The sequence below is a fragment of the Neomonachus schauinslandi genome, chromosome 1 (genome assembly GCF_002201575.2).
Source record: "Neomonachus schauinslandi chromosome 1, ASM220157v2, whole genome shotgun sequence".
Classification (NCBI taxonomy): domain Eukaryota; kingdom Metazoa; phylum Chordata; class Mammalia; order Carnivora; family Phocidae; genus Neomonachus; species Neomonachus schauinslandi.
This window is the reverse complement of record NC_058403.1, coordinates 142,042,004-142,065,020: the sequence shown is the minus strand read 5'-3', so window position 1 is coordinate 142,065,020 and position 23,017 is coordinate 142,042,004.

Here is a 23,017-nt window from a genome sequence, read left to right as displayed (position 1 = left end):
TCCATCTTTTTTTTTTTTTTTTTTTTTTTTTTAAAGATTTTATTTATTTTTTAGAGAGCGAGCGAGAGAGAAACAGCATGAGAGGGGAGAGGGTCAGAGGGAGAAGCAGGCTCCCCGCTGAGCGGGGAGCCCGATGTGGGACTCGATCCCAGGACCCTGGGATCATGACCTGAGCCGAAGGCAGACGCTTAACCATCTGAGCCACCCAGGCGCCCAGAATCCCTCTCCATCTTAAAGATAAGCCAGGTCATAAAATCAATTTTGTACAGGCTGACACATTGTTCTCTTAGAAAAGGAAGCCAGGAGTGATCGTATGTTTAATTGTAACCTACCAAGATTTCATTTTTAGGCCCATATAATCCTATCCTAAAAACAGATGTCTTTGTAAATGTTTTTCTCCAAAGGAGTTTGGCATATTGGAGAGGTCACCAATTTCTCCTTCCCACATCATAAAGCACTCCCTTCAATTGCTCCTCTGGGAAACCTTCTCCTACCTTGAGGTCAGGGGTAGGAGGCTTTTCTTTGAGCTGCCAGGGTGCCCTATGCCAACTCTGCCATTGGATTTAGCACATTTCATCTTGTCAGTTTACATATTTATCATTCACCTGGTCACATGTGCAATCTGACCAAAGCTGAGGTCAATGTGGTATTGCTCTGCCCCTGTGCCCTCAGTCCACCTCAGCACCCACCTGTATCTGCAGGGGACAGGGCGGTACGCCCTGACAGCTTCCCATTTGGAATGCCTAAATGTGCTTTTCTGTCTGAGGGTTTTCTCCAAAGTTGAAGGCATTTGCTCAGCCACACGGGGCAGATTCAATATTCTGAGGACTTAATGCTTCACAACCAGCAGAGGCTGGATATTGATGGATAAATGCCCCTGTGTCTGGTTATCTACTTCTGCATAACAACCACCCCAAACTTTAGAGCCATAAAACAATGTGGATCTTAACTGGGGGCTCACCAATTCTGGGAGTTGGGGATTTGGAAGAAACAGAGTAAGGGTATCTTGTCTCTGCTTCATGACTTTTGGGGCCCATTTGGGAAGATGCAAAAGCTCAAGTGATAATGACTGAGGTGAGAATCATCAGAAGGCTTGCACACTCACTTTTCTGGCAGTTAGTACTGGCTGTGGCTTTGTCCTCAGCTGGCTCTGGCTGGCATGTGTCGCCCCATGTGGTTTCTCTGTGAGGGCTAGTTTGGGCTTCCTCACAACATGGATGCTGAGTTCTAAGCACAAATGTCCTAAGGGAAATAGGAAGAAGCTGCATTGCTCTTTATGTCCCAGCCTCTGAAGTCGTATAGCACCACTTCCACCAAAGTCGCAGGTCCACCCACATTTGAGGGGAGGAAACATAAACCCAAGCTCTTAAATGAAAAAGCCTCAAGGTCACATTACAAAAAAAGCATACAGAATGGGAAGGTCTTGTTGTGGGTATATTTGGAAGAAGAATATGCCACACCCAGTGTCCTTGTCCCTCACTGGGACAATTCTGAGGTGTGTTCTCCATGATTCTTTCAAGTGTCCCTAGTAGACTGACTCTCAGCTTCCCATAACAGTGACCCATTCATAAGTACACACATGGCTGGCTTTTCCAGTGTTCTTATCTCACTTTCCCTATTCCTCCACTTGTGCTTCCTGGGGTCGCCTGCCAATTATTGCTTGCATCCAAGTCTTTGTCAATGGACTGCTTCTGGGAAAACTGAAATAAGAGAAATTGAGTCATTTTATTCTGCAAAGCTGGAGTCTAACACAGTGGCTATGACATAGTGCTTAATAAAAACAAACTGGATGAGTAAATATGCTCACTTCATGGACTGAGATAGAGCTACAAGGAAAACATTGGCAGAGCAGCTATTTTTAGAGCTAAAAACATAGCTCATATTGACACAATTTTAGCATTTTCTTCTATCCACAAGCCCAAAGTTGTTAAGTTCTTCAAGCACCATTGAAGCATCCCTCAGGTTTTTGGGAAGGAGGATCATAACTGGTCCATATAATTTGACTCCTATGTTACCATCTTACTCCAACACAACCATCACTACCCTCCTGCCCATGTGGATTTCCTCATCGCTCTGTTAAGCTCCATCACCTCCACTGGGCCATCTCTCACTCCACACCCTACGTGAATGTTCTTCTTACCATGGTTGGGCTCTGACATTCCACTCTGGGCAACTGTGGCTCCACCCACACAAAGATGTCAATCTTGCTTGTTTGCTTTTAGTGGCTTTCGGACTAAACTATTCAAGAAGGTACAAAAAGGAAAGGGCCTGGAAAGAACAAAGGGGAAAAGAGTCTTTATTATTGGAAGTGATAAAACCTCAAGGAATTGACTCATGTGAAATAAGAGATAGGAAAATAAGACCCATGAAATGTTGATTTATAAACTTACTGTAAGATTTATAACTATCTTGGGGACCAGTAACATTTATTCTGACATGATTGGCACATATTATTCTTGTTGTCAAACTTCACAGGAAACCAAATCATAATCAAACATCACATTAGTGATTCATCATGGGAAATATCAGCCACAGGCTTGGAAATACTTAAAATTCTTTGGTCGTCCCACTCTGTTGATGTGGACAAAGCCTTACACAGGAATCAAAGAGGTGATTGGTGAGCTTCACATTAGAACAAGAGAGATTAGATTAGTGGCTCTCACCCCTGGCTGCCCTGGAATACTTTATAAAATACCGATGCCTAGGCCTAACCCAGAGCAACCAGCTCAAAATTTCAGAGGTGGGGGGGGTGGGGGGGGAGAGAGGAATAAACTTTTTTTTTTAAACTTCCTAGGTGATCATAATGAGTGGGCAAGGCTAAAAACTATTGAGTTAAATGTCTCAAATTTTGAACTGCTAATTAGCATCAGTTTATGATACTTTAATGCATCAACTCATTTGGGAGAATCTGAAATACCTGAATTTGGCTAAGGCTCCTTTTCTTTTCCACCATGCCAGAAAATTCACTGCTAGCACTTTTTTCTGATACTCTCATTCTTCTATACTTCCATACCTGATGACCATCCTTTACCTAATATAACCTTTTTCTTAGGTATTGCTGATCTGTTCAGTCAGGCTATATTCAGAAAGACTTCACATACCTGGCTCAGAAACAATGTGTTCATTTGAGTACCAACAGTTACCATGTGGACAGTTTCTATGTTCTTTGCATGTAAGAAGCATTTTTTATATTTATCTAATTTCAGAATCACCACAGCCCTATAAAGTAAGTAAATGTGTTCCCAATTTGCTGATGAGATTGAAAGAGATTGAGCAATTTGTCCCAGGTTATTGAACAACCAATTTTGACAACCAAATCCTATGTTCACTCTGCCTCCCGTATTTTAACTTTCAAAAGCCAATTACTATTTTTTCCTCATTTTTCTTTTATTTGGAGAAAGTTCTGTAATTGTAGCATTTGAGTGCTAACAACAATCACTGAAATATAATTCACTAAAAACTGGAATTTAATATGAGTCAGGGCAATTCTGGATGCCTGCCAAAGGACTTACTAACAGTGATTGAGAAGCCAAAGGGAAGCATTCATAAACAAGATTCATGTGCAGACCCAGATGGATTCCTGCAAGAGTAAAGCACAATATGGTAAATTGGAAGGAAAAACAGAGGCAATCTTCTAAATGTGGTTTCTTTCCACTATAAACATGCATTCTTGAGCAGCTTGAGTACAAAGGCTGAAAAGAAAATCATTTGGCCTATGACTTGGCATTTGAATTTTTCCCTAAAGCCACATACAGATATATGAAAGAAATAAATTTAAATATTACTTGAAAATGTCTACTGATGTAATCCTCAGTAGTTCTCAAGTTAAATGTTATTATTAATATCTTTCCAAGAGCCAGTGACTGATTTTTTTTTTATTTCTTCTAGTAATGTGAGTCACCTATAACCTGAAATGCATGGCAATTGGACAGAAAAGAGAAAGAAAGGGAGAATAGGAGATAGAGGAGGCAAGAAAAAATAGGCTTAGGTGATTGTCAGAGCATTACTTGTTACAGAGGAGAATGCATCTCAGAAATGAGATATACCTTAGCATGAATTTCACTGTTCCAAGAAGATGGAACATCTATCAGGTCATTAATGACCATGGCATTTTGCTTTCATTGTTTATCCAGGAAAAAAAAAAAAAGCACAATAAAAGCAATTTAAAGTGAATAACCAAGATTCCTTTTATCAGTCTAAGAAAGGATTATGCAAAATTCTGAATTTGCTTTGTTCTCTATCACTTGAAACTCTTCCAAGCATTGATTTGTAAATCGAACTTGCTTTTGTGTTCTAAGATCAGTATTAAAGAAAAATAATAAACCAGTTGGGGAGGACTTAGGTAAAGAAGTTTCCTGGGTGGTTCTATGAGTATTTTAATTAATTCAGAGATGCAGTAATTAGTCATCATGACCTCGGGATAACAGACTAACCCTGAAGTCACTCCAGAAGATTAGAATACTCTAAGCTTTGTTCTTTCCTCTTTTATTTCCCTCTTCAAGGACTTGCATGTCAGAGTTGCTAAGCAGTGGACTTCAAAAATTTTTGGTCATACACGCGGGACCAAATGGACTTCACAGACATATTCAGAACATTCCATCCCAAAGCAACAGAATACACATTCTTCTCTAGTGCCCATGGAACATTCTCCAGAATAGATCACATCCTAGGTCACAAATCAGGTCTCAACCGGTACCAAAAGATAGGGATCATTCCCTGCATATTTTCAGACTACAATGCTTTGAAACTAGAACTCAATCACAAGAGGAAAGTCGGAAAGAACTCAAATACATGGAGGCTAAAGAGCATCCTACTAAAGAATGAATGGGTCAACCAGGAAATTAAAGAAGAATTAAAAAAATTCATGGAAACCAATGAAAATGAAAACACAACTGTTCAAAATCTTTGGGATGCAGCAAAGGCAGTCCTAAGAGGAAAGTATATAGCAATACAAGCCTTTCTAAAGAAACAAGAAAGGTCTCAAATACACAACCTAACCCTACACCTGAAGGAGCTAGAGAAAAAACCAGCAAATAAAGCCTAAACCCAACAGGAGAAGAGAAATAATAAAGATCAGAGCAGAAATCAATGAAATAGAAACCAAAAGAACAGTAGAACAGATCAATGAAACTAGGAGCTGGATCTTTGAAAGAATTAACAAGATTGATAAACCCCTGGCTAGACTTATCAAAAAGAAAAGAGAAATGACCCAAATCAACAAAATCATGAATGAAACAGGAGAGATCACAACCAACACCAAAGAAATACAAACAATTATAAGAACATATTATGAGCAACTCTATGCCAGCAAATTAGATAATCTGGAAGAAATGGATGCATTCCTAGAGATGTATCAACTACCAAAACTGAATCAGGAAGAAATAGAAAACCTGAGCAGACCTACAACCACTAAGAAAATTGAAGCAGTCATCAAAAATCTCCCAAGAAGCAAAAGCCCAGGGCCAGATGGCTTCCCAGGGGAATTCTACCAAACAATTAAAGAAGAATTAATACTTATTCTTCTGAAACTGTTCCAAAAAATAGAAATGGAAGGAAAACTTCCAAACTCGTTTTATGAGGCCATCATTACCTTGATCCTAAAACCAGACAAAGACCCCATCAAAAAGGAGAATTACAGACCAATATCCTTGATGAACATGGATGCAAAACTTCTCATCAAAATACTAGCCAATAGGATCCAACAGTACATTAAAAGGATTATTCACCACGACCAAGTGGGATTTATCCCTGGGCTGCAAGGTTGGTTCAACATCCGCAAATCAATCAACGTGATACAATACATTAACAAAAGAAAGAACAAGAATCATATGATCCTCTCAACAGATGCAGAAAAAGCATTTGACAAAGTACAGCATCCTTTTGTGATCAAAACTATTCAGAGTATAGGGATAGAGGGTACATACCTCAAATTCATAAAAGCTGTCTATGAAAAATCTACAGCAAATATCATTCTCAATGGGGAAAAACTGAGAGCTTTCCGCCTAAGGTCAGGAATGCGGCAGGGATGTCCACTACCACCACTGCTATTCAACATAGTATTAGAAGTCCTAGCCACAGCAATCAGACAACAAAAAGAAATAAAAGGCATCCAAAACGGCAAAGAAGAAGTCAAATGCTCACTGTTGCAGATGATATGATACTTTATGTGGAAAACCCAAAAGACTCCAGCCCAATACTGCTACAACTCATACAGGAATTCAGTCAAGTGTCAGGATATAAAATCAATGCACATAAATCAGTGGCATTCCTCTACACCAACAACAAGGCAGAAGAAAGAGAAATTAAGGAGTCGATCCCATTTACAATTGCACCCAAAACCACAAGATACCTAGGAATAATTCTAACCAAAGAGGCAAAAGATCTGTACTCAGAAAACTATAAAATACTCATGAAAGAAATTGAGGAAGACACAAAGAAATGGAAAAATGTTCCATGCTCATGGATTGGAAGAACAAATATTGTGAAGATACCAATGCTACCTAGAGCAATCTACACATTCAATGCAATCCCCATCAAAATACCATCCACTTTTTCCAAAGAAATGGAACAAATAATCCTAAAATTTGTATGGAACCAGAAAAGACCCTGCATAGCCAGAGGAATGTTGAAAAAGAAAAGCAAAGCTGGCGGCATCACAATTCCGGACTTCCAGCTCTATTACAAAGCTGTCATCATCAAGACAGTATGGTACTGGCACAAAAACAGACACATATATCAATGGAACAGAATAGAGAGCCCAGAAATGGACCCTCAACTCTATGGTCAACTCATCTTTGACAAAGCAGGAAAGAATGCCCAATGGCAAAAAGACAATCTCTTCAACAAATGGTGGTGGCAAAATTGGACAGCCACATGCAGAAGAATGAAACTGGACCATTTCCTTACACCACACACAAAAAAATAGACTCCAAATGGTTGAAAGTCCTCAATGTGAGACAGGAGTCCATCAACATCCTAAAGGAGAACACAGGCAGCAACCTCTTCGACCTCAGCCTCAGCAACTTCTTCCTAGAAACATCATCAAAGGCAAGGGAAACAAGGGCAAAAATGAACTATTGGGACTTCATCAAGATAAAAAGCTTTTGCACAGCAAAAGAAACAGTCAACAAAACCAAAAGACGACCAACAGAATGGGAGAAGATATTTGCAAATGACATATCAGATAAAGGGCTAGTATCCAAACTCTATAAAGAACTTATCAAACTCAACACCCAAAGAACAACTGATCCAATCAAGAAATGGGCAGAAGACATGAACAGACATTTTTCCAAAGAAGACATCCAAATGGCCAACAGACATGTGAAAAAGTGCTCATCATCGCTCAGCATCAGGGAAATCCAAATCAAAACCTCAATGAGATACCACCTCACACCAGTCAGAATGGCTAAAATTAACAAGTGAGGAAATGACAGATGTTGGTGGGATGTGGAGAAAGGGGAACCCCCCTACACTGTTGGTGGGAATGCAAGCTGGTGCAACCACTCTGGAAAACAGTATGGAGTTTCCTCAAAAAGTTGAAAATAGAGCTACCATATGATCCAGCAATTGCACTACTGGGTATTTACCCCAAAGATACAAATGTAGGGATCCGAAGGGGTACATGCACCCCGATGTTTATAGCAGCAATGTCCATGCCAAACTATGGAAAGAGCCAAGATGTCCATCGACAGATGAATGGATAAAGAAGATGTGGTATATATATACAATGGAATATTATGCAGCCATCAAAAGGAATGAGATCTTGCCATTTGCAAGGATGTGGATGGAACTGGAGGGTGTTATGCTGAGCGAAATAAGTCAATCAGAGAAAGACATGTATCATATGACCTCACTGATATGATGAATTCTTAATCTCAGGAAACAAACTGAGGGTTGCTGGAGTGGGTGGGGGGAGGGATGGGGTGGCTGGGTGATAGACATTGGGGAAGGTATGTGTTATGGTGAGCGCTGTGAATTGTGCAAGACTGTTGAATCACAGATCTGTACCTCTGAAACAAATAATGGAATATATGTTAAAAAAAAAAAAAGAAGAAGATAGCAGGAGGGGAAGAATGAAGGGGGGGAATCAGAGAGGGAGATGAACCCTGAGAGATGATGGACTCTGAAAAACAAACTGAGGGTTCTAGAGGGGAGGGGGGTGGGAGGATGGGTTAGCCTGGTGATGGGTATTAAAGAGGGCACGTTCTGCATGGAGCACTGGGTGTTATGCACAAACAATGAATCATGGAACACTACATCAAAAACTAATGATGTAATGTATGGTGACTAACATAACAATAAAAAACTTAAAAAAAAAATTTTTGGTCATACATTTCTGTTGCTTAAAAAAAATCAAGTTTGTCAATATATTCCAAATAATAACAGATATGCCATACTGTAGTAATATAATAAATACATCTTAAAATATAGACATAATATTAAAATGGTAAAAATATGAGACAAAAACAATAAAATTATTTTAATTTTTTACTCCACTTTGGAGGCCATTTTTTAAAAATTTTATTTTATTATGTTATGTTAATCACCATACATTACATCATTAGTTTTTGATGCTGTGTTCCATGATTCATTGTTTGCATATAACACCCACTGCTCCATTCAATACATGCCCTCTTTAATACCCATCACCAGGCTAACCCATCCTCCCACCCACAACCTCTCTAGAACCCTCAGTTTGTTTCTCAGTGTCCATAGTCTCTCATGGTCCCTCTCCCCCTCTGATTCCCCCCCCTTCATTTTTCCCTCCCTATTATCTTATTTTTTTTTTAACATATAATGTATTATTTGTTTCAGAGGTACAGGTCTGTGATTCAACAGTCTTGCACAATTCATAGCACTCACCATAGCACATACCCTCCCCAATGTCTATCACCCAGCCACCCCATCGCTCCTACCCCCACCACTCCAGCAACCCTCAGTTTGTTTCCTGAGATTAAGAATTCATCATATCAGTGAGATCATATGATACATGTCTTTCTTTGATTGACTCATTTCGCTGAGCATAATACCCTCTAGTTCCATCCACATCATTGCAAATGGCAAGATTTCAGGTTTTTTTGATGGCTGCATAATATTCCTTTATATATATATACCACATCTTCTTTATCCATTCATCTGTTGATGGACATCTTGGCTCTTTCCATAGTTTGGCTATTGTGGACATTGCTGCTATAAATATTGGGGTCCATGTACCCCTTCGGATCACTACATTTGTATCTTTGGGGTAAATACCCAGTAGTGGAGGCCATTTCTTATACTTTAATGTATATGCAAATCACCTGGGATATAGTTAAAATGCAGATTTTATCCAGTAGGACAGGGAAGTGGCCTGAGAACTTACATTTAAAAAGCAAGCAGGTGATGTTGATGTCCTTGATCTTTGATCAGAATCAAATACCACATTTCATAAATAATTTTTCTTGTTCAGTGTATTTCAGAAAATTTAAGAGCACATTCTTGGACCATGAAACCTACCAAAGAACCCATAGTCATATCTCTGGCTTTATTTGAATGATGATATCTTCAAATAGGCCTGTGCTTCTTCCAACCCTCTGGGAGTAAATCTGTCTCCCCTGCAAAATCTGGGCTTTTAAACTGATGTCCTGTTGGATAAACTCTTTTGGCTCTGTCTTTCTGCACATAGTTTCCCTCCTGCATACAGTTCCTTGAGCTTGTGTTTGGTGACAAACTCCTGTTGACTTAGTACCAACAAAACTGGGACTAAGGTAAGGTCCTTGGGCTAAATAAATAAATAAATAAATAAACATGTACATACATATATACATACATAAAGGAGGTACCAAAAAAATCAGTAATCAAAATAGATAATATTATAAATCAATATTTAAATATCAAATTGGCAAACTAAGGCTGACCATCTGTTTCTGTCAATAAAGTTTTCCTGATCCCAATATTCTTCCTTGCCTACCCTGTTAGGCACTGCACACTGCAGGACCTGTGGGCTATCTATATCAGACATTTCCTAAATGTCTTCTTCCAGGTAATTGCTAAAAGCAGCCTTCAATAAACTAACAATTAAAAAAATTAAATCATAGTACACAATATTTAGAGAAAAATCAAATATTTATAACACCAATACTCTGAGTTATTAAAAGCCAAGAAGGAATATTTAAACATTTGATGTCTTTTAATGGAATTAGCCTGAGGGATTGAATAAAGGCTCCATTGATAAAAACATTACCCTAGTTCCAATCTTGAATGTTGCCTAAAATCTCTTCCACAATTTCTCTGCTATGAGTGGAATGCAAGAGGTACCAGATTTGTTGGTATTTATACCTAGGGGGAAGAAAAATTATTTTTAAATACCTACAAAGAATACCTTCAAATTCAGTGTTATGAGATGTCTCCACCGATAAGTGAATGGCCATAAAATCCACTCAATCTTTTTATACTGGAAACTTCGATGCTGTCTTTAATTTTCCTTTTTCTTCATTTGTCCACATTCAGTTGGTTGCTAAGTTGTTTCCGCTGTATTCTTCTGAGGCCTGTTGGCTCTGCTTTTTATCCTTTCCAGTCCTCTGACTCTCATCCCTCACCTTCTGCTGCCTGCACTTCTCTTCCAGAATTTAGGTTCTTCCAATCCCAACTCATTCTCCACATCGCCACCAGGTAATCCTTCTAAAATGAAGATCTAGTCATTTCATTTTATAGCTTTAAAATTTCAGAGAGATTCCTGCTATGTGCAAATTGCAAGGCATTTAGTCTGGTTAGTCTTATCTTCCATGATTTCCCATACACGTACCACAGCCACTTTGTACTATATCTGCTGAGGTAACTGAGAAATATATACTCTTTTCCTCTGGGAAATCATGGATCTTAAGGAATATATAGGCCTGGAGCCACTTAGTGCTTTTGTTTTTATGGAAAGGCAGCCTAACTTAGAATAAAACTAGAGGGAAAAAAGTTGGACCAATAGTTGAAAATGAAAATGGACATAGGTAGGAAGAGAGGAGAGAGAGAGAGAGAGACAGGGGAGGTAGAGGAGAGGATTATTTGATACTTGGAGACATGCCTGTACCTGTCCACCTCTAGATATATATCTAGATATCTTTACATAAGACAGTAAATTCTTCTCTTTAGACTAGTTTGAGTTGGGCTTCTGAAGTTTGCAACTAAAAAGACTCCTGACCAATACAATAAACCTGATAAAATGGAATTCTAGTGTTGTTAATTATCATAAAATTCATATATGTGGTTTTTCTGGCTTCTGGTTGAGTTTTGCCAAAATAAAGAGCAGACAACAAACATTCTTGGCGGGAAGGAGACGAAGAGAACAAAATAATTAAAGATAGGTAAATAGTATTTATTCCTATGAAGATTTTTCATATTCTGATTTGCCGACACCTTAGAACTGTCTAAAACCAACTAGACTCCTATATTTACAAATATATAGCATTCAATATATATGCATTATGTGTACTCAACACAATTGAGAATGAAACAAAATAATATGCATTTTTCAGAGCTGGTGACTTTTTTTGCTCTGTTGGTCCTAATATTATTCAAAGGGGGAAAAAAAAAGAAAAAGACAAGAAAGAATCTATCTTCATTATTGTTTTCCTACTTGCATCTCTGCTGAGTGGCACAGTGACCTTCCTATCACAGATGCTCACAAGCCACCAGACTCTCAACATCTGTTACTATTACTACTTTGAAAATTCAGAAACTAAATGTACAGCTGGACTTTGCATTTATTATGGTCACAAATGGAATCTCCAAAGCCAATAGGATTTATCATCTCAAATGACTCAACTGAAAGAAATACATGCCCTTAGGCCATATGCTCCAGCTTAAACTATTAGGGAGTCTGAGATGACCTTTGACTTTTGACTCCTCCCACTTGCTGGCCATAGCAAATGCACTTGTGGAAATCAAAGTAGCCACTTAAACAATATATTTGTCTTTATCTTACTTATTTTACTCTTTTATGCATCAGAATTAATTGTTTTAAAACTATACCTTGTCCTCTGAAAAATGCTTTCCAAATATAACCTGTGAATTGACCACAGCTTACTTACTAACAAAGACCATGGTGTGTACTCTTCAAATCCCCAAAAACTAAGCTCAGAGAAGATGTTGGATCAAATGCTCCTGTGTAAGACTCTTATTGCATTTACAAACTTTCTATCATTGTTAACATTTCATCAAGAAAATAAATAAAGTGCTTTCATTTTGGGCATGGACAACTCAAACCCAAAATCCTTAAAAAGCAATACATGTTTCCTTTCATGAACAGAACATTCTTTCATCAGCAGCAAGTGAGTAATGCAGGCAATATGTTGGCTGTTCTGACACTATTGAGGCATGGACTTTGGCGGCAGCTGTCAGCAAGTGAAGCTGTGGACATGCTGAGGGTCACCCTCTACATGTCTTCTTCTCTTAATTTCACTACCATACCTCTCATTAAGATGAGAAGTCTCACCTCCCTACGTGTGGCTTTCTCAGCAGCTTGCTGGCCTATTCACTAGTTGGGTTGATTTATGATTTAATTTTATGGATGATATCACACAATTATCTCCAGATGGAATAATCAGGATGAAGAGCTGCCAGCCAACATTAGGAATGAAGCAGGTTCATCCAGCACCAGCCATTCCTGCACTGTAATTATTTTTTGTTTTGACTTCATAAATTCGTCCAGAGACACTGGGTGTTTTTTTCCAGCAGGGCCTCATTTGTCTAATTCAAATGAGATGATCTCACCCTGGTCCCCACATTTTCCCATATTTCTCTTATCACTCTGCACCCAACAGTGAGACTCATAAATGATGATTTGTGGAGCTAAAGATATACAAAATCTAATCTGCCCAATTTATGATGCACTCACGGAGTCATCTTGATGAATTGCAAATCTTAAAGTTTTGATTTAGGCAAGCACTTTGATGAGGGGAAGAGGCAGAGGACAAGCAGAGTTAGGTTCCCTCGTCACTGAAATCACCTAAACAAACCTTACCAAGTCAAAGACAGAAACATGAGGCCAGCTATAATTACTGTGTCTACTGTACTCACTGAGCCTCCCATTGCTATGTGATCCTATGATATCAAAGGAACTTTCTTTTAATCCTACACAGCAGAATTTTGAGGAGTGAATTCAGCCAGGTGTTCTCCATCTTCCTTGTTTGTGTCCAAGCATAATAAAATCCCATGCTTCATTCTAGCCAAAAAGCATCACCATAGCCCATAAAAACACCTAACTACAATGGTCCCATAGTTGGTTATTGGTACTCACAAAAATAATAACACAGATTTATAACTGCAAAAATATTCCTAAAGCTCTAGATCCATGCTCATCTGATTGGTTATTTATTTATTTATTTATTTAACAAATATTTATTTTTATGCCTGACTATGTTCAGGCTTGTGGGTCATAGTAAGTGTTTTTAGCCAAAGAATAATGGAAATCTATTACAGGGTCTGAAGTAGGGATGGTTCAAGGAGTGTGAAATGGCATAATTACATGGGTTATAGAGAAAGGACTGGAGAAGGGAGTGGTTCTCTAAGGGCGGGTCTCCAGCTAATTGGTATTTAGACAAGGCTTTCAGTTAATTATGAATAGTACTAAAGTCACCGGAGTGTGGCAAGAGTGGTGATTTTAGACTTCAGGTGAACGTCCTTTTTTACCAACATAATTGTCTTTGTTCTGGGTTGGGAATAATGCAAAACCTTAAAATTGATCAAAGAATGCTTTCTTTCAGTTTCTGTTTTTGTTTTTTTTTTTAATGGTAACCTCCCCCTCCAAAAAAAATTCCTGTTGGGGGGAAAAAAATCCAAAGAATTTTTCCCACCTGACACTGCATTATTATACCCCAATCAGGAAAATCTACAGTATTTAACTGAAAGATTTTATTAGGAAAAAATGTCTTTGGAAAAGTGTCTCAAAACAATCATCAGGACTATTATAAGCATATTCTCACCTGAAATAACACAAATGATATTGATTTAACTTACTGCATTAAAATGTCTTCAATATGTGTTGGTTTAAGAGCTACTTCAAATGCAACATAATATAGGACATGGTCATGAGCTTTGAAGGCAAATAGACTTTGGTTCATATTGCAGATAGGCTATGTGTTGTTAGTTGGGGAACTTTGGGCAAACTACTTAACAACTCTGTGAATGTGATGATAGAGAATTGTGAATGTGATGATAGAGATTGTTGTAGTTTTTTAATTGTGAAATAAGCACTTAGTGTAGAATATAATGGTAGTTCAATAAATAGTAGTTCTCCCCCATTATTCATTTAAAAATGACCCCAAATCGCATGGTACTATGTTCCCTTCCATGAATGGCTTCTTAATGCTGCGTTAGTGTGGTGTCACAGGTAGCACTGCCCAAGAGCAGAAGTAAGGCAGAGGTTGAGGAGCAGGATATTTATTAAGGATCAACACCTATGAATGGCTGAGGCAGAAGGAGGATAGGGAAGAGGATGAAATTGAACTGTAATGAAGGTGGGGTGGAGATTTAACCAGGCAAGAAACTCAACAATAAATATTATCCACCAGAGCTGTCCTGTGGTCAAAATGGCAAGACCGTTTTACCCCAGTATCACTAAGTCATTGAATCTGGGAATGTCCTAGAAATTGTGTGACCTTGGGTAAGGCAGCTGTCTGCAACAGAGCTAGGCCCTGTGGTTTGAAGTTAGCTAGAGTCTTCTGCTTAGTGTGTTCTCTTCAGATGGAAAGCAACCTTCCTTGAAGTGAAACATGGTCCTTGCATCTCCATGTCCACCACCCATGGTTTCAAATCATGCCTTTACTATTTGATACTTATGTAACTTATGATGATAATAATAATAGCCAATTTCTAGTAAGTTTTAGTGTGTTCCAGGCAATATTTCCAAGTGTTCTAATAACTCTTCCACTCACAACCCTAGGAGATAGGTACTATCAGTATTCCCATTTTACAAAAGAGGAAACTGAGGCACAGAAAAGTTAAGTCACTTGCCACTAGGTCACATAAAAAATGGCAGAATCAGATTCCAAATTCATCTAATTTTACTTTATAGCTTGCAATCAATTATAGGTCTCTAAATCTAGTTGCCTTATCTGTAAAATAAAATTGATATTGAGGATTAAATAAGATGATTAATGCATCTAGCATGGTGTCTCAATTAGAGACACTGTTAATATTAAAATGAAAGTTGTGAATTAGAAGCTTTAAGGCATGCAGTCTCAAGAGGATATTGCCACTAGAGGAGGAAAAAAAATTGGTTCTTGGGGGACATTTAATCTTGTTTTTGATATTAGGTGAAAAACATTCAGTTTTTCACCATTATGTTAGTTAGCTATGTATTTTTCAGTTACTAATTCTGTATCTTTATGTTTTGCAGTCTATTTAGATATTCTCTTTCTTCTTGAGTCAGTTTTGGTAGTTCGTGTTTTTTTCTCTGAATATGGCCATTCATCTAAGCTATTTAATTTGTTAGCCTATCATTGTTTGTAGTATTCCTTTGTAATCCCTTTAACTTCTGTAAAATCAATAGTAATGCTCAGGATATATTTCATTCTTAATTTTAGTAGTTTGAGTCCTTTTTTTTTGTCAATATAGCTGAAGTTTTGTCAATTTTGTTCATGTTTAAAAAAAAAACAATTTTGGGTTTCATTAAATTTATCATTGATATCCTATTCTTTATTTCATTAAATTCCACTGTAATCCTCACTGTTTCCTTCTTCCTGTTTGCTTGGGTTTCTTTTGTTCTGTTTTTATATTAAGGTAAAAGTTTAGGTTACTGATTTGAGAGGATTGGACAACTCTTCTTCTTCCTCCTCCTCTACTTTCTCCTTCTCCTCCTCTTCTCCTTGTCCTTGTCCTTCCCTCTCCCTTTCCCCTTCTTCCTTTTCTCCTTCTCCTCCTCCTCTTTCTTCTTCTTCTTCTTCTTCTTCATTTTTAATATAGGCATTTTCACATATAATTATCCTTCTAAGCACTGCTTTAGCTGCATCTTATATATTTTGGTATGTTGTATTTAATTTTCATTCACCTCAAAGTATTTTCTAATTTTCCTTGTAATATTTTTTGACCCATTAGTTACTTAAGAGTATAGTTAAAAAAAAAAAGTATGGTTTAATTTCCACATATTCATAAATTCCCCCAATTTTTTTCTGTTACTGATTTTTAATTTCAATCTGCAATGATTGGCAAAGAAATGCATAATTTCAAAACTTGTAAAATTATTGAGACTTCTATTATGGCCAACCATATATTCTACACAGGAGAATGTTCATATGCATGGGAAAAGAAGTAGTATTCTGCTATTGTGGGTAGAGTGTTCTACATATGTCTATTGGGTTCTAGTGTTGTCATGTCTTCTATTTCCGTATTGATCTCCCTTCAATTCTGTCAGTTTTTGCTTCATGTTTTTTGGGGCTCCCTTATTAGATGCTTATGTGTTTATAATTGTTGTCTTTCTAATAGAGTGACCCTTTTAACATTATCAAATGTTTGTATCTAGTAATAATTTTTGCCTTAAAGTTTATTTGCCTGATTTTATTATAGCTACTCCAACTCTCTTTTGGATATTGTTTGCATGATATGTCATTTTTTCATTTTTTTATTTTTAACTTATTTGTGTCTTTGAATCCAAAGTGTGTTTTAACATTATCAAATGTTTGTATCTAGTAATAATTTTTGCCTTAAAGTTTATTTGCCTGATTTTATTATAGCTACTCCAACTCTCTTTTGGATATTGTTTGCATGATACGTCATTTTTTCATTTTTTTATTTTTAACTTATTTGTGTCTTTGAATCCAAAGTGTGTTTCCTGTAGACAGTGCATAGTTGGGTCATGTTTTTTTGTTGTTTTGTTTTGATTTTAATCCATTCTGTCAATCTGTGCCTTTTGATTGGAGTATTTAAGATTTACATTTGCTATTTTGCTATTTATTTTCTGTATGCTTTATATCTTTTTCTTCCTTTTTTTTTTTCAGTTTCTGTCTTCTTTTCAATTAAATAGCTTCATAGTCACCCTGAAGATCACAATGGGCACCTTATAAAAATTTAGTTTGAACTAATACTAACTTAATTTCAATAGTATACAAAATTTTTTCTCAAATACATTTTCATTTCTTTATCTTTCCTGCTCTATTATTGACATACAAATAATACATTTTAGGCCCATTGACACAGTTTTATAATTATTGCCTTATTCAGTTGTTTTTTAAATAAAATAGGAGAATCAAAAAGTTACCATGTTGTCTTTTATATCTACCTATACATTTACCTTTACTTGTGTTCTTTTTTCACTGGTGTTGATTCAAATCACTATCTAGTGTCTTTTTATCTAAACTTGAAAAACTTCCCTTAATATTTTTTATAGGACATGTCTATGTGATGAATACTATGTTTTTATTGACTTGAGAATGTGTTAATTTCTTCTTTCTTTATTTGAGGGAGAGTTTTGCTGGATATAGAATTCTTGGTTGACAGACTTTTTCTTTCAATACTTTGAATGTGTATCCCATTGCATTTCTGTGTCCTTGATTTCTGATGAGAAGACAATTATTAATCTTATTGAAGATCCCTTGTATGCAATGCATTGCTTCTGCCTTGCTGCTTTTAAGATTCTCTCTTTCTTCCTGGCTTACAATAGTTTATTATAATCCTTCTAGATGTCAGTCTCCTTGAATTTATCTTACTGCATTGGGCATCTTGCTTGTACAGATGAATGTTTCTCATCAAATTTGGGGATTTTCGGTCATTCTATCTCTAAATATTCTTTTTGTTCCTTTCTTTCTCTCTTCATCTTATAGGACTCATATTTTGCACATGATGGTATGCTTGTTGGTGTCCTACAGGTCTCTTAGGCTCTGTTTATTTTTATTTGTTCTTTTTTTCCTTATGTTTTTAAATGAGCTCTGGATATTATTTACCTTACAGATCCCTTTTTCTAGTCCAACTTTGTGGAGTTTTGCATCATACATACACATTTAGGTATTCAGCCACAGATATAAGGAGACCACTGTTGCCAACTTCTGGAGTTCTCTTTCTGCATAATTCACTCTCTTATGCACTCTGTCCCCAAAATTCTAATTGCCTTAATTTCTGCTAACTCTGATTTCTTCCTCTTCAATTCAGTGAGACTTGTGTGCTATATTTGGGTTTACCTTTTCCTGCACCATTTTCCAGAAAGTATCTCTAATCGCAGAGCCAAGATAATCATTGGTTTCACATTGTTTCTTTACTTTATTCAGGAATCACAGTCTGTATTGCCTATTTTCCAATATCTGAAAAACAACTATTTCCCTTCTTCCCTCACCCATGAATTTTCTAGTTATTTATGGTGACAGACCAAGTTCAGTATCAGTTAGCTCACCAGTGCTAAAGTGGAAATCTAAGTCTCTTTTGGAATACTGTCTCATGCTTGCTAAGTCATTAAAGCTTATGGCCCCTTCTTTCCAATTTATAGGAGGATGGTCTCCTTCTGCTAGGGTAGGATAATATAATAAAACAACTCTAAGAAAATTAATAATAAGCAAGTGTTAAAGTTTTATTTCAAATTTGCTGCAAAAGAATAGATTCTAAGCATACAAAGTAAAATTTCTCATTTGTATGGAAAATGAAAGAGATAGTAAAAAAATGTCTAGTTAAACATTTTAAAACTTCTGACTAATAGTTTACTATGCAAATCAGTAACTAACCCCCTAGAAGAAATCTTAATCTCATTAAACACTAACTAATTATTAACTAACTCTAATTATTTCCCAGAGGAAGATAGTAAATCATATTAGTTCACATACTTTTACCTACTTCAGGTTGAGAACAATTTTTCTTTCTTAATTATAACATTTAATCCTCATCTTCTTAAAACCAGTGTCGTAACTGTGGGAAAGAAAATAGAGCCAGAGGCAAACAGCTGTGATAGCCCCCGTTTCCACTACTAAATCAAGTCAGTGGTCATCCCAAACCTCAAAATTTCAGCCCTTATACTCTGCTCTGCTGAATCTCAGAAGGAGGTTGGCCAAATTATGCCATGTCTCCAGTTAAGACCCAGTTTGGTAAATTGGAAGCAGATGAGACATGGCAATTTCAGTGCTGGCTACCTCTGCCTTCTAGCTTCAATTAGAGAAAAAGCTCATTTCCATCTGTTGGTTCCCTGCCTGTCTCAGATGCAAAGGTCCAACTTCACCTAGGGAGGGAACAGAGCATTCATGTGTTAATTCAGCTTTTTAGGTTTGAACATCATTTCCTTTCTTGCTCTTTCTTGGTGACTAGATACAGATAAAGGTGAAGGAGGAAGAGAAAAGGAAAATAACATCAGAACACATAAGTGGTAGAAATTAAGCTTCAAGCAACTGCATAATCACTGTCTTAAAAAACCTATTCTAACTCAGTTTTAATATTCCTCGTCACTAACTAAAGCATTTTTCAATTTGCTTCCATGATTAATTGGTTTAATAAATTTATGTCCATTAAGTAATGGGCAAAAAGAATGGGTCTGTTTGTCCTCAATCTAAAGGGGAATACATCAGATATATGGAATTAGATTCTGCCTTCTATGTTTTGTGAGAACAGATCTAGCAGAAATGTTCCATTCTGCTAACTATGAAGTGGAAAGTTCCCCAGTCTAGTATGTTCATCACAGGTAGGACCAACTGGCCTGATGGAGATCATTAGTGAAAGCATCCTCTAGCTAACTATTCAAAGTATCTGGCACAGGATAACTAACTGCTGCAGAACTTACTTTGCAGGCTCAACAAGCAAGAAAATAGTTAAACTCCTCATTCCCAAATCACAAATCTGTCATAAATTTGCACCATTATAAAAAGGTTTCTCACCGTCAGCACTATTGACACTTCTAGCAGGATAAGTCTTTGTTATGGAGGAAGGGGACTATTCTGTGCATTGTAGGATGTTTAGCAGCATCTGTAGCCTCTATCCACTATATGTCAGTAGAAACCCACCCCCTTTAAATGTGACAAACAAAATGTCTCCAGAAATTGCCCTTTGTCCCCTAGGGGGAGCAAAATTGCCTCCATTTGGAAAGAACATTTCTGTACCAAGAGGATAATCAAATTTATGGGTTTAAATTATGAATGTTTATTTTTTTTCTCCCTATATTAGTCTGCTAGGCTGCCGTAACAAAATACCACAGAATAGGTGGCTTCAACAAAAAACATTAATTTCTCAAAGCTCTGGAGGTTGAAAGACTGAAGTGAAGGTGATGGCAGGCTTATTTCTTCTAAAGTCTCTATCCTTGGTTTGCAGGTAGACACATTTTTGCTGTGTTCTCACTTGGCCTTTGTGCACTAGTATTCCTGGCATTTCTCTGTGTTCTAATCTCCTATTCTTATAGAGACACCAGTTAGATTGGATTAGGGCCCATGCTAACCACTTCATTTTAACTAAATTATCTCTTTAAAGGTCCTACCTCCAAATATAGTCACATTCTGAGATCCTGAGAGTTAGAGTTTCAACATAGGAATTTGTAGAGTTGGCGGCACATTTCAGTCCATCTCACACCCCTACCCTGAGCAATCGAGTATTGTCTAAGTATGCCAGTGGCAAGCAATTCAATTTCTGAAAAAGAATAGGAAAATAGTTTGAGAAAGCTAGTATCATATGCTTTGCCTTCTCAGCCCACCTCCAACCCCTCTACCCCTGTGTTACTAATGAATGGTTCATTATTTCAACTCATTTTAATTATAGATCAGATTTTTCACATTGATTGTGGCAGAATCAGTGTGAGACTTGATTATCCAAAGATATTTGCTCGTGCTAAATTCATCAAACATATTCTTTTTCTTGCAGTTCATGCTGGGGAAATAGGAACATTCATTTTCACAAATATTTACAGCAATTTTGGAATATCAATAAAAATATCAGGAGGTTGGGTTTCATTATGATGAAATTCTTGAATTTTACTTTTAGAATTTTATTTTAAAAATCCCAACCGATCTCCTTTAGGCAAAAGACTTTCTTATGTAATTTTTCAATACACCACATATTATCTATTTACTACATATGTTAATTAAAAATGTATAATGCTCTTTAGATCATTTAATATTTTTCTGTGTTTTGTAGCACTTTGCAAAGCAAAGTTGCAAAGCAAAGTTAAAAGTAAAGTGATAGGTTATGAATTCAATCTGTTGTAGAAATTTTAAAAAGTTGATGACCATTTGGTTATTGTTGTTCTGACTTCTATCTGGAGGCTCCAAGTGAACTGAAAATTGAAGGTTTTTTTGGTGGCATTTTGAAATACAATATAAATTGATTGCAAAGAGGCACCAAAATCATTTTCCCATCTTAACAGAAATCCCGAAATGGCAAAGGCCTTAAAAACAACAAATAAATGTACGATCTCGTAATGAGAAATTTTTTAAAACTTATACATGGAAAAATATGTTTTTGAATTACAATTTCTGAATTGTAATTAATTTTATAATTTTATACTAATTTTCTCTAATTATACTAGAGATGTAAATTTTTTCTTCTTTATACTTTTCTCTGTTTACTGTTTTCAATAATAAGACTGTATTAATTTTGCAATCAGGAAAAAAAAATTATCCTCCAAAATGCTTGTGGATTGGCTTGCTATTTATTTATTTATAAAAGTATAATTAACATACAGTTATATCAATTTCAGGTGTACAATAAAACGATTCAACAATTCTATACATCACCCAGTTCTCATCACAATAAGTGTACTCTTAATCCCCTTTATCTATTTTACCCATCCCTCATCCATTTCTCTACTGGCAGCCACCAGTCTGTACTCTACAGTTAAGAGAATCTTTTTTTATTTGTCTATTTTTTTCTTTTTTAAAATTTTTATTGTTACGTTAATCACCATACATCATTTTTTTTTTTAGTATTTTATTTATTTATTTGACAGAGAGACAGTGAGAACAGGAACACAAGCAGGGGGAGTGGGAGAGGGAGAAGCAGGCCTCCCGCCGAGCAGGGAGCCTGATGCGGGCCTCGATCCCAGGATCCCGGGATCATGACCCGAGCCGAGGCGTGCACCCAATGACCAAGCCACCCAGGTGCCCCACATCATTATTTTTGATATAGTGTTCCATGATTCATTGTTTGTGCATAACACCTAGTGCTCCATGCAGAACGTGCCCTCTTTAATACCCATCACGAGGCTAATCCATCCCCCCACCCCCCGCCCCTCTAGAACCCTCAGTTTGTTTTTCAGAGTCCATCATCTCTCATGGTTCATCTCTCCTTCTGATTTCCACCCCTTCATTCTTCCCCTCCCGCTATCTTCTTTTTTTTTTCTTAACATATATTGCATTATTTATTTCAGAGGTACAGATCTGTGATTCAACAGTCTTGAACAATTCACAGTGCTCACCATAGCACATACCCTCCCCAATGTCTATCACCCAGCCACCCCATCCCTCCCACCCCCTACCACTCCAGCAATCCTCAGTTTGTGTCCTGAGATTAAGAATTCAGGAATGCAATCTGGTGCAGCCATCTGGAAAACAGTATAGAGGTTCTTCAAAAAGTTGAAAATAAAGCTACCATATGATCCATCAACTGCACTACTGGGTATTTACCCCAAAGGTACAAATGTAGCCTCATATCAGTGAGGTCATATGATACATGTCTTTCTCTGATTGACTTATTTCGCTCAGCATAACACCCTCCAGTTCCATCCACGTCATAGCAAATGGCAAAATCTCATTCCTTTTGATGGCTGCATAATATTCCATTGTATATATATACACCACATCTTCTTTATCCATTCATCTGTTGATGGACATCTTGGCTCTTTCCACAGTTTGGCTATTGTGGACATTGCTGGTATAAACATCGGGGTGCACATACCCCTTCAGATCCCTACACTTGTATCTTTGGGGTAAATGCCCAGTAGTGCAATTGCTGGATCATATGGTGGCTCTATTTTCAACTTTTTGAGGAAACTCCATACTGTTTTCCAGAGTGGTTGCACCAGCTTGCATTCCCACCAACAGTGTAGGGGGGTTCCCCTTTCTCCACATGCCACCAACATCTGTCATTTCCTCACTTG